Source organism: Octodon degus, unplaced genomic scaffold (genome assembly GCF_000260255.1).
Source record: "Octodon degus isolate 3935 unplaced genomic scaffold, OctDeg1.0 scaffold00247, whole genome shotgun sequence".
NCBI lineage: Eukaryota > Metazoa > Chordata > Mammalia > Rodentia > Octodontidae > Octodon > Octodon degus.
This window is the reverse complement of record NW_004524823.1, coordinates 2,622,722-2,634,492: the sequence shown is the minus strand read 5'-3', so window position 1 is coordinate 2,634,492 and position 11,771 is coordinate 2,622,722. Positions and strand designations below refer to the sequence as shown.

The 11,771-nt window shown below is 37.7% G+C and overlaps 1 pseudogene; it reads left to right on the top strand.

Annotated features, from left to right (window-relative positions):
• Nucleotides 1–458: 458 nt before the first annotated feature.
• LOC101567595 lies at nucleotides 459–3,016 on the top strand (annotated as a pseudogene).
• The last annotated feature ends 8,755 nt before the right edge of the window (nucleotides 3,017–11,771 follow it).

Sequence of the window (11,771 nt, the reverse complement as noted above, 5' to 3'; positions counted from 1 at the left end):
TGTGGTTTTTGATATTTCAACAAATTTTTTGATGAGAGTGGGAAATACAAAGGTTGGTACAAAAGCAAAATAGAAGCATTAATTAAAAGTACTAACTTGTTGGAGGAATTCTTCATTAGAAAGATTTTTAACGAGATAAGGGAAGATATACATTTCATTTAAATGTAGTCTGTGGATGATTCTATAATTGAATATTATATCATTTTTAGGCAGTGGAATAATATAGTAATGAGAACACTTCTAGATACCTATATTTAAAATATTTCCCCTTCCCTAAAATATAAAAATATATAAAATGAAATATTTTTCAAAAAAACCCATAGTATTTAGAAGTGTCGGGTGCAAAATTTTCTTTTGTGCATTTTCGAGTTCTAGCCTGGCACCAGTCTTGGTTACTGCAAGTGGCTGGTGACTGGTAAGAGAGAAGTGCAAATCAGGTGGATTGGAGTTGCTGAATCATGCAGAAATCCCAAAGTGGAGAGCCCATGGAAGGTTCAGCCCCCAGAGACACAGCGCCCTACAACACAAGGCAGAAGACCAGGCAGGCTTATTCATGGGTTGGAAGACCATTGCTGGATTGAAAATTAGGCCACCTACAAAGAAATGTCTGTGAAAAGAGAAGGTTGTTCATCTCAGACTCACATCCAAGCTGGACAGTTCTTGTTGATTGAAGGGAAAGATGAAAACCCATATGTTGCAAAATTGATTGAATTGTTTGAAGATGGTTATGAACTTCATTCCAGGAAACATGCGTGCATAAAGTGGTTTGTTCGATTCTGTGAAGTTGCTCCCTGTAAACAGCATTTCTTGGGCTGGAAGCCTGACACACAGGAAATTTTCTGGTATGACAACCCTGCCTGTGACAACAACATTAGTGTTGAAACCATCACTGGCCCCATCCAGGTAATGGCTTTAGCATCAGATGAAGAGATCCTGATGCATCTGAAAAATGAGAAAACATTCTTTGTGAAACGATCCTGGAATGAAAAGAAGTTCAGACCACTTTCCTCAGAACTATTCACAAAGCTTGATAAACTACAAGAAGACAGCCCAAGTGCCAGGGCCCAGGACTAGCAATGCAGAAAGCCATTCTTGGCACACAGCAGAAAATATGGTCAAAAGAATAGAATCAGGACATTCTACCTCCAAGTTGTGTCACATCCCTATTGCAAGGAAGAGCTGGAGCTGGGCAGTTCCACTAGGACACCTGACCCTGAGACATCCCATCACACTTCCGGGTCTTCTGTGGTTACTCCAAGAAAAGCTAAGTGAACAGCAGTCTTCTCAGAGCCCACCTCCCATTTGAAGCGATCCCAGCCTGAGGGAATCAAGACGCCATCTCCAGCTCTGAAAGCACCCAAGAAAACTGGAGTGCTTGCACTTGACTTGTACAGATGGCAAGAAAGAGGCACCTGAATGTCACGTGACCCTGAGACCCTGAGTGTCGGCTGTGAAAACCACGAGAAGTAGTCAAGAGAGGAGCCTTACCGCTGGCAGTGGAGGCCAGAGATACTCAAGGTTGCCTTTTGTGGCTCTGCCACCAGATTACAGCAAAAAGCGGGAGGCAAAGAACCAGAGGGCCAGAATGAAGCTGCCACTACTTCCATTACACCTGCCGAAGAAGTTCTCTCCTGATGATGAATCAGATTAGGCAACAGTTTCAATTTGTAGAAAGCAATAAAAATGACAAATGAGAGAAAGAATTCCTGCCAGCAGCAGAGGATTCTGACTCCAGCAGTGAGGAGGAAGAGGCTTCTACTCCACCACTTCCAAAAAGAATGTCCTGCCACACATCCAGGAACCGGTTGCCTTTCTCAGAGGCATCCATCCAGACCCCCTCCAGGACACAAAAGAAGACTCCCAGGCCTAGAACACCACATTGTGTCACTGACAAGATCTGCAGATGAAACCTAGTGGCCCAGGAGCAGGCCAGGGTGCTGGAGGAGACCGGGCACATGCTGCACGTTTCTGCTGTGCCTGAGTCTCTTCCCTGTCGAGAGAAGGAATTCCAAGACATTTACAACTTTGGAGAAAGCAAACTTCTTGACCAAACTGGAGGATGCATGTACATCTCTGTGGTTCCTGGGGCACGAGATGATGCACTGTCTGCAGCAGGCAGCCCAAGCTAATGACGTTCCTCCCCTCCAATACATCGAGGTTAGTGGCATGAAATTGACGAGCCCCACCAAGTCTATATGCAGATCTTGCAGAAGCTGATGGGCCAGAAGGCAACAGCTAACCATGCAGCAGAACTGCTGGCAAACCAACAGTTCCCACAGGAAACCACTGTCCTGCTTGTGGCTGAGTTTGACCTTCTGTGGAGTCACAAGCAAGATGTCATGTATAATCTCTTTGACTGGCCCACTCACAAGGAGGCCTGCCTGGTGGTACTAACCACTGCCAACACCATGGATCTGCCTGCAAGAGTCATGATGAACTGGGTACAGAGCCAATTGGGCCCTTCCAGCCCTATACTCACAGCCAGCTGCAGCAGATCCTAGAGTCTCGACTCAAGCATTGGAAGTTCTTTGAGGATGATGCCGTCCAGTTGATGGCCAGGAAGGTAGCAGCCCTCTTCAAGGATGCACAGTGCTGCCTGGATGTTTGCTGGTGGGCCACAGAGATCTGCAAGTTCTACAGTCCGAAGCAGGACTCACCCGGCCCAGTCCCTGTGGCCCACTTCATGGAAACTGTGGGCGAGATGTTCTCCTCATCCTACTTCACTTCCATCAAGAATTCCTCCATCCTGGAACAGGGCTTTCTGAGAGCCTTCCCTGCTGAGTTCCATCAACCCGGACTGGAGGAAGCAATGTTTCAACAGCTGTGTAGTCAGCATGTGGCTGTGTGCCGAGTGGAGGGACTACCCTACCCCACGATGTCAGAGACCATGTTCATGTGCTCATGCCTGGGCTCCTGCCCCCTCCTCCCCATGGAGCCCAGCAGGAATGACCTGCTCCTCTGGATGTGGCTCACCATCAGCCAGGATGATGTGCTGTATGCACTGAAGGAAGAATAAAAGGATTCCCTGGGGTCTGTTTCATTGTTTTTTATTGATTTTTTTAAGAGAAAAATAATAAAGCAATTTCAGAACAACAACAAAAAAGAAGTGTTGTTTTCCTATGTACTCCTAACATGAGAATATGCAGCTTTTTTAACATTTGCTTATTAAAGCAATATATATGTTACTTATGTGATATTTAAAATTTCACAAAATGTGGACTATTTATGTTTTTGTTACCAAAACTTTGCTATATATATATATATATATATATATATTTCATTTATTTGGGTCTCACTACCCAGCTCAGACTCAGAGTGATCCTCCTGTCTCAGCCTCCCCAGTTCTGGGATTACAGGAGTATACCACCATGCCAGGTTCCAGGGCCTGCACAGCATGTGGTACCAGGGATTGAACCTCGGTCCTTGTAGTTTCCAGGCAGGGGTTCAGACAGCCCAGAAGATTTATAATACATTATAGCTTTAAAACTATGAGTGCTACTATTATGGACTACTGGACTATATTGGATTATTTTGCTGGGTTCTTGCACCTACAATATTTAAATGGCAATGGAATGCCCATCTCTGATAAAACTAAACTGAAAGAGGGGTTATAGATGAAGGGCCATTTTGTAGTGAAATATATATCTGTGTGTACAGAATGGTTGGGATAGATATACAGCTTCTTTCTCTTAATACAATGAGAAGAGGGATTTGTGTTAATGGTGTTTGGACAGGATGTAATGTCTGCATCTTGTACTATGAATAACTACTATGAAGACAGCAATATGTAATGTGTTGATTGTTGTAGCTGTCCTACTAACCTGTTTTGAGGCTGTCTCACTGCTATTTGTTTCTCAATGAAATTTTTTAAAAAAGAAAGAAGTAATGAAAAGAAAGAAAAAAATAAAACTATGAGTATTTCCTCATGAGACAACATGTAAAGTTCTCTGTGGTAATAAAGATTTGCTCATTCCACATTCCTTTAAAGCTCCTATAAATATCCTATTATAGGATGTGTTCATATAAAATTAACTGTATCAACACTTGGGCAGAGAAACAGCATTGGTCAAAATTAAAAGAAATGAATGAAAGTGAGTACTTTTATATATGACTTTGATATACACTTCACATTCTGCTTGATTTCTCAATTAAGAAAGGATTATAAAATCTTATCTATAAATTAAACATTAAAAATTGGAATACATGTACTCCAACTTTGGGCATCACTGATTTTAGTAGTTTGGCTTTATCTCCTGAATTTCTCCACTCAAGTCTTCATTTGAAATCTCTACTATTGACAGAATCTTTTCCATTCCTCATTCTGAGTTTAAAATGAGAGAATTATGTACACAAATCTTGAAGTCAGCTAATTCCATTCTCATAAGAAAAGTTGCTAATTACTTCTACAAGAGATTTTTTCCAAGTACTCATTCAGATTTATGCTTCAAAAACTTCTTTGTAATAGTGTCAAATATGCATTCGCTAAAACTCATATTGCAGATATTGATTACATCATATATTGGCACAAACAGTGATTGTAAATGTATAATAGGTGATGCTCAGAGAAAGTTATGTCACTAATGATAATTATAAACTCTGGCATTTAAAACAGGATTTCATATACAATTCTTCAATGCTAAGCCAAACATATTAAGCTGTCAATATTCTGACTTTTCTTAATGAGACATTTATTTATTTATTTTGAAATAGATAATTGATAATATAAAACAACTGCAACATTATTTTTACAATACTCCATACTACTATTTTTTCACTAATTCATTTCCTGAATAAATGTGTGGAATTTCTAAATGGAAAAACAGAATAATGTGTGACATAAAGCCAATTTGACTCTACACCTGTCCTATGCACTGGTATTTGTCAGTAAATGGTACTGGACTTCTGCTGCAGGTTCAGTGAAATTTATTTCAAAATATTGTGGGAACAATTACAATGACTGGACCATGCAACATTCATGGTACACTATGTCTATCTGTCTGTCTGTCTGTCTGTCTGTCTGTCTGTCTGTCTGTCTATCTATCTATCTATCTATCTATCTATCTATCTATCTATCTATCTACCTATTAGTTACCAGCTGCCATCCCATTCAATCTATCATGTTTATCTCACAAGAGAAGAAGAGGTGAAGTCTGTAGTCCCTAATTTGTATTAAAACTACAGAAACCCTTTACCAGCTGTTTTCTTTTGCTTTTCCTCTTCCTAAGAAAATTTCCCTTCATTGCATTTTGCAGCATGACATATGTCTGTCCTACTATGTCTGAGCAGTATAGAACTTGAGGTTTTTCCATTGCACAATGCCTATGTCAAGGCACAGCTATATATATTGCCCTGTGCTGGGTTTTGGAGAAAAACATCTACCAAAAGCCTAATATATTCATAGGTGGAGATTGGAAAGATAACTAGATTACATACCAATAAACTCATACATGGATTAATGCATTAGTGACTTCATATCTGAATGTCCGTGTTAGCAGGTGGGAAGTTGGAGGAGGAGGGACACTGAAGAGAACCTGGAAGGGAGGAATCTTGCCCCTGTCCCTTCCTCTCTGTTTCCCAACTGCCAGGTATGTAATAGCTTTCCTCCTGAAAGCCCTTCTACCTTGTATTTACTAAATGAATCTATTTTTTATAGTACTCCATTTATTTACTACTATTTTTTCAATAATGTAATTCCTGAATAAATGTGTGGAATCTCTAAATGGAAAAACAGAATAATGTGTGACATAAAGCTGACATAACTCTATAGCTATCCCAACCACTGGTATTACAAGTCCAGTGGCACCAAAGTGCAGCACACTATCTCCTTCCATAACTGTGGCTAGGGCCTAGTGGGTATATTAGACTTAATCATATATGACTGTTAAAAATATAGGAAATATAAACTCCATGAAAAACAAGTATCTTTCATTTAAAAATACTGCTTTGAGATTCTCTTTTTCATTCTTCTGTTGGTACCAGCACTTGAATGCAGGGCCTTGTGCTTATCAGGCAGGTGCTTTGCCACTGAGCTATCTCCCTGGCCCTACTTTTAGTTCTATGAAAAATTATTTTACTTATTTTGAGATGTACAATTTATTTTTATATGTAATACAAAACTGAGGGAGTTACGATTCACTGTCAGAGTTGTTTTTGTAGTCTGTATGGATTAAATACATTTTTAATGCTATAAATTTTATAGGAAAAATAACTTTAAAATTCAATCAGATTTAAGGTAAGTTATATATTAAACACTACTGATTGACCTTAAAACTTAGATGGGGCCTGAATAAATCTAGAATATGAGAGGCAATTTTGGGCCACAAAAACAAATGGGGAATAGCAATACCTAGCTGCAAGCTATCCTACAAACCAACAGTGATAAAAGCAGCATGGCACTGGAACCAAAACAAACCTCAACTGGGCTGAGGCCCCAGGAGCTCGCCCACAGAAATTAGCTGTTAAATCTTTGACAAGTGCCCAAAAGCATATGCTAGAGGAAAGACAGCCTGCAAAACAAGCTGTGCTGGGGAAACTGGTTATCTGCGTGCAGAAGACGAAAACGGCCCTTGTCTCTCACCATTTAGTAAAGTAAAATAAAGATGGATCAAAGAACAAAACAATAAAACATGAACATTAAACTTACTTGAGGATAAAACCATAAAACATTTGAAGACATAGGTTTGGCAAAGGTCTTTCTAGACATCATCAATTGCAAAAGAAATAGCATGCCTGGAAAGTGCAAAGTCATGAGTTCAATTCCCAGTACAAAAAGAAGAAGAAAGAAAGAACAGCCGGAATCAACAAATGGGATTGCATCTGAATAAACAGTTTCCATGCAGCAAAGATATTCCTTCAGTAGAATGAAGAGATTTACAGAATAGGAAAAAAAATTGCTAGTTAGTCCTTAAACAGAGGACTAACATTGAGAATATAGAAAGAACTCAAATAAATATCAAACTGCCTAAAATGAAAGACCTAGTAAGACATGAGCAAGAGAAAAGAAGAGACCTTTCACAGAAGGAGAACTAAATGTAATCAACAAATATATGAAAAATACTTGATATCTTCAGCCATTAGGGAAATGCAAATTATTTTTTTATTTATTAAATTTTATTTGTGTGTGTGTGTGTGTGTGTGTGTGTGTGTCCAGCTCAGCCCACCAGGGGGCAGGGCTGGCTGGCATGTGGTGCTGGGGGATTGAACCACGGTCCCTGTGCTTTGCTAAGCTTGTTCTAAGTAGGTGCTTTAGACCACTGAGCCATCTCACCAGCCCAGGGAAACGCAAATTAAAACAATGGTAAGAGTCCATCTTCCTCTGGAAAGAGATAATCATTAAGCAAGCGAAACTAACAAACACTGCTCTGCTTGTGCTAAAAATAGAACCGTCAGTCATTGCTGGTGGGCATCTCCTTTAGTACAGTGAAATCATTATGGATATCAGTATAGAGACTTCTCAAAGAACTGAAATCAGAAATTCCATGTAACCTAGGTGTCCCTCTGATGTCTCAGAGTTTAAGACTACCGTGACACATGCGTGCCCATGTTTATAGCACCATAATTCGTAATGGCTAAACCTAGGAAGCAGCCTGAATACCCACCTGCAGACAATTGGATAAAGAAAATAAGGTGTCTGTATATAATGGAATATTACTCAAAAATAAAAAATGACCAATTTGAGACATTTATCAAAAGATAGAGCACCTGTAAAACATAAAGCTGAGTGAAAAAAACAAGTCCCTCAATCTTAAATATCTATGGTATGTCTCATCTGAGTGAGGCAAAGCACCAACAAAGACACTAACAAGGGACAAATGAAAGAGGAAAGCGGGTGGATCTCTTGTAATGGAGCAGTAGTCCAAGGGAACAAGAGCAAGGGGTGAGGAGGACGGGAAGAGAAACAAATAAAATAATAGGCCCTGTAGAGAAACCTAATAATCTAATTTAAGTGTAAATATTATGTGCCATGAAGTATGATTAACAACCAACAAAAGTTTAAAATGGGATCGAGAATTGAAAGGGGAGAGAGGAGGCACACAGAGGTGGTTTTAAAATAATAATCTGTAGTATGCACATATAAGCATTCCCCCAAGATGATTTAAACTGTGTAAACTGCAAAGATGAATTAATAAAAGAAAAAAATAGACAGCAATAAAATAAATACTACTCTTTGAAATATATACAGATATATGTATTTGAAGAATTTCTGTGCTCCTGACAAAAGTTAATTAAGTTCATTTTATTTACAGTTAAATTAGTATGTTTCAATTCTCTGTAAATAAAGTTAACATTTTGAAAGAAACATTCATTTTGTAAATGAACATATGGGCACTCTGAAATTGTTATCCTGAATTATGGTTTTCTTTCACTGTATTTAGTTACTGTGTCAGTTTATGTACACTGAAAAACAGATACTGAACTAGAGTCCATAGTGTCATACATGGGTATGGCTGTGAATGATGAAAGAGGAAAAAAATAGTAATATGGTGGAATCATGATGCAGATTTGACACTTATGAGTGAGGGTAAAGAAAGTTGGCATTGTATGAAGTGTCTTTACTTGTGACCTACCCCTGAAAAAGTGTTGGCTACTCCATAAGAAAAATCCAACACAAAGACTGATCAATAGAAGAATTATCTTCAAGAAACAACTAATCAGAGCAGATCAACAAGAGGATATAAAGCTTTCTGTAACACAGTTGAAGCAATATCATAATGTATAATTATATGACTAATCTTACATATATATATCTGGTAATCTGAGCAACAAATTTAAGGATAACAATGTGTAATATAACAACCATTGTTAGTTTTCTATTCTTGTTTTGAACTTCTATACTGTTTGTATTGTATGCTATTTTGTTTCTGTTTTTGTTTTTGTTATTTGTTTCTACTTTTACTCCTTTCTTAAATAAAAAAAAATAGAAAAAGAAATTTACTTGGTTTTCTATTCCCATTTGTACCCATGAATGGGTAAATGCAATAGCCCTGACTTTGAGGAGAGAATCATATAAAGACCTCAGATTGTTCAGAAATGAGGGTTAGATTGACATATCATTCAGATGTGATAAACAACCACAGGGGTTATTTACAGTGAGTAGTAGAGAAATAAAGGATGACTACAAGTCATGGTCCAGAAACAAGGCTTGTATCACTGACTTGGGCTTCCTATACTGATGCCTTTTGTGAGAAGGAGGAACCTGAGAACCACAGATAAACTGCTTTATCAGGAAACAACAACAAAATAAAATTTTCTTGACATAAGCAGTAGAGGCTGGCAACAATGATGTAGCACACAAATAGTTCTGTTCAAAAAGGAACTTGGCAAAGGGTGTGAAGCAAGCTAGTGGTCTCCAATAGTAATGCCATAAAATTCCACCACAAGTAACCAGCCACCTGCTAAACATGGGAACTAAGGTCAGAGTGTGTTTTGTTTGGTTTGTTGCTTTTTGTTTTAGTTTTGGTTTTTGGTTAGTGTTTTTCTCCAACTTGGAATCTACTAGGACAATACTCTTCATCAGAATTTCTAATTTCCCTTGCCAAGACTTTTCAAAGTTGTATCAGACATCCTTCCCTGTTTTACATACAGGTGCGATGTTCATGTCACATTCCAACATCCCTGCCTACTTACATTTGTTTCTTGTCTGCTGTGCCTTTTATAAGAATTCATCTCCAGTCAATACAAGATACATATAAAAATATCTTGTTATCTGCCTCTCCAACGTCTTAAATGAGCACAATCTTCTCACTTGTCTTACATAACTCAACAAATATGGACATGTTTCCTTAAGACAAAACATTTTCTATAGTTTGACTTTCTTAAATGACTTGACATTCTTCCTGCAGGAGCAGCACTGACTTTGAAATGAAGATGAAATCTATAGTGAATTCTGAAGTTATATATTGCTAGTGGTATTGCCTCCTATTTCATCATGGATGATGAGCACATAGATAAGCAAGTTTTTGATAAATAATATTTTAAAGGTCACAACATGCATCTATTTTTTCACACAGCAATATCGTTACTTTTTAAAAACTTATCAAGTCTAAATAAATACAAAGTTACTGACTTAAAATTCACCAATAAGAAAATAAACGCTATTAACTATGGGGGAAAATAAAAGATCTATTCACCAAAGAAGATACACACAGGATAACTTAGATAATTGTATTGCTCATTTCTACTGGTCTATTGAAAAGAACAGCTAATGCTTAATTATTTTTAGTTTTAGTTTTTTTTTCTTTTTAACAATTTTGCAAGCTCATATCTAGTAATCTGAACATCTAACTTGAAGACAACAATATGAAATAAACTTGAATTCCTATCAATTTTTTAGTGAAATTCTGTATCATTCATAATTTTTTTATTTTTATTTACTTTATTGAAAATCAATAATTATGCAGCATATTAAAAATTGTAGAAAAATATTGAAATGTAAAAGATATAAGATGCAGACAGAATGAATTTTGGAGAAATATTTCTGATTACATAGCATGGGAGTAATAATATACTGCATATTGTAAATAAATTACTTATAAACTTAAATGAATATAACAATAAAAATTGTCCAAAATAAAAATGAAGAAAAAATTTACAGATCAGTCATATAATAGTTCACTCTGCCAAAATCAAGAAACTTATATTTGTATAATTAGAATTCTCAAAGTAGAAAGGGGTAGGCAATATATATATATATTTTTGGGGGGGAGGGGAAGATAAATTTATTTACCAAACCTTACAATAGGAAAGCATGAGGATGCTCAAGGCCTTATATAAAATGGCAGAGTATTTGCATATAACCTATGCACATCTCCATAGTCACTTTAAATTGTCTCTAAATCAGTTATAATATTTAATACATTGTGAGTGTTACATAAATAATCACCATATTGTATTGTTTAGGGAATAATGACAAGAAAAACATTTACACAAGTTCATAGCAGAGGCAAGTTTTTTCCCCAAATATTTTCAATCTTCAGGAGGTTGGATCCTTGAACGTAGAACCCAAAGTTGCAGAGGGATGTCTATGATGGTGGGAGGGTGGGCATTTTAGCGCCTTGATTTCAGTTAGCTAATTAACTTTTAGTGGCAAAATGTGCCCCTTTATGTGCCAGAATGGTGAAAAACTCACTCTTGAGAGTTTCTTGCTTTGACACCTTTCAGAATCAATCACAGGCAGAGGCTGGGGCGCAGTCTTGGATTGGGAGTTTCTTCCTACTGTGGAAAGCTCCAAAGTGGCCTTTGCCTTTCCACTCCTTCCCTGGGCTAACTCAGGATCTACCCCAGGACCCCGTGGGTTGGGTCATGACCTAGAACTGGCCCTGAAATCCTTCTGCGTCACTGGGCCTCTCATTTCTCATCTCTTGACTCAAACTTTCCTAGCTCGCTGTCAGCATTGCTAATTTCTCCTTTCCTGGGCTGCTCTCTGATTCTGTAAGACACTGACAGGCAGGGTGTGGAGACCGAGTCATGTCACAGCATTGCAATTTCTTCATTCCTTCCAACTCAATCTTTTTTTTTTTAAATCAAATTGGTAGGACAGTTTCAGTAATCAACACACTGCATACATTCCTCTTAGTGGTTAATTGCTATACAAGAAGCGGACTTGATATCCTATTTACAAACACCATTAGAACAAATCATTCTATTCATTAAGAGAATGTAACTACATATCTATCCTAACCCCTTTGAATACACAGATACAAAAAGGACATTCAACTCTATCCCCTTTTTGTGTTAAGTTCTATCATTTAAATATTATGGGTGTGTAAACA